Source organism: Prionailurus bengalensis, chromosome A1 (assembly GCF_016509475.1).
Source record: "Prionailurus bengalensis isolate Pbe53 chromosome A1, Fcat_Pben_1.1_paternal_pri, whole genome shotgun sequence".
Lineage (NCBI taxonomy): Eukaryota > Metazoa > Chordata > Mammalia > Carnivora > Felidae > Prionailurus > Prionailurus bengalensis.
In genome coordinates, this window is record NC_057343.1 from 220,028,002 (window position 1) to 220,029,908 (window position 1,907).

General features: G+C 36.1%; 1 pseudogene; it reads right to left on the bottom strand.

Moving 5' to 3' along the window:
• Positions 1–966: 966 nt before the first annotated feature.
• Positions 967–1,632, bottom strand: LOC122480128 (annotated as a pseudogene).
• Between the last annotated feature and the right edge of the window lie 275 nt (positions 1,633–1,907).

Genomic DNA, 1,907 nt, shown 5'->3' on the forward strand with positions numbered 1-1,907 from the left:
TAGTTTTACATCTTATATTTGGGTCTATGATCCATTATGAATTCACTTTTTATGTAACTTACAGCAACCATAAGTGCCTAATAGAACCTATCAGAGACTCACTGGAAGAAGTGACATTTACCTTAACTCTATGATTAATTCAAAAGAATTTATTTTTAGTAATTGTATAACCAGGATTAATATTGATCTAACTCTTAAGGAAATGAAGCACCATGAATGGGAAAAAGAATAAAATATGAGGCTTATCGGGATTAATTTTTTTTTTAGTGCCAGCTTGAAATTATAGACAGGAAAGATGATTCACTAAAGAACAAAGACAAAAAAACAAAAACAAAAACAAAAACAAAAACAAAAACAAAACAAAACAAAAAACAGAAAGAAGAACCTAGATTAAAATAGGACCTACAAATGAAATATAAAATAAGCAAACTAAAAAATATGATTTTAACAGCAAATCAAATTCAACTAACAGAAAATATAAACATTAAATGTTGTCAGATCACAGTGTGTTAGAACATAAAAATATAAAATACAGAAAACTGACTAAGAGGTATAGAGGATAGAACAAGGGTTTAACAGATATTTAATTGGAACTCTAAGAGGCAGGTTGAAGGTAAAATTTAGAGAGCAATACCTGAGGATTTTCCAGAATTGATGAAAGACACAAACTTGTAATTCCAAGAAGCCAGAAAATCCAAAGCATAAGAAATACTAGTAAATTAATTCCTAGATACATCATAATAAATCTCCAGAATACAATAGCTAGTGGAAGGAAAACAGGTGGGGTTGGGAAGATTGATTACTTTTTGTAAGAAGAAGAATTTAGTTGAATATTACCCCATTATCTCATAGTTTTAACTTACTTTTCATGGTCTTCCTTTTTTTACTTTTCTTTTTCCTTCCTTCCTTGTTCCCTCCTTCTTCCTCCCTCCCTCCCTTCCTTCTTTCCTTCCTTTTATTCTTGGATCAGTCAAGAGAAGTAAAACTCTTATTTTCACTGTCCAAACACCAAGCAATATACTGGGAAAACCAGCTGAAGTCCTCACCATAGCCTTGCCTCTGGAGCACATTGTGCATGAATACTTTCATGAAGTGGACATTCAGCTCCTTCAGGGTCACATTCCCATTTCCTATGGACTTTCCATAAAGCCTAACTATCTCATGGAGTTTTTCCTCATTGATTTCATCTGCTCTGCCATTTGTGTTACCCAAGATAAGGATAGGCATGTTGGATATTGTTTCATCAGTTATTAAAGCCTTTAGCTCAGTTTTGGTTTCCATGAGTCAAGGACGATATGCAAAATCCAACAGAAAGGCAATCCCATTAACCGCTGGCACATAATTTTTCCAATTCTGGTGTTCTTGCTTGTGCCCACCAGGATCAAAAGTTGTAAAAGTCATTCCAGCCATTGTCAGCTATTCTGATGTTGGATCTAATGTTGAAACCTGTGGGCCGAATCAGTCATCACTGAGCATGCAGAGAAGAGTGGTTTTGCCTGTATTGTCCAAATCCAACAATACAAGTTTTCCAGATTCCTTGTAGAGTCCTAGGAACTGGAGCACACTGCTGAAGCCATTGTAGATCCACTCAAAGTTCAAAGACATCATTAATACTTAACTATGACCAAGGGGTTCCTCTGGTGGCAGTGGGGGGGGGGGGGTTCCAACCCTCCTACACAACACACAACCCAGCAGCACCAGGACCACCAGCTGCTTCTCTTTTCTTATTTCTAACCATGTCCTTTCTCTGGACAGCTATGAGAACAGATAATCTAAGATCACATTCACTCAGTTTGAAACGTCTTTTCCTCTGTTTGGTGTCACTCAATTAAGGTTTTAACCTTAATTTTGATTCATTAACTGCACCTTCTCAGAGATCTTGCTTATACACTAACTGAAACATGGCT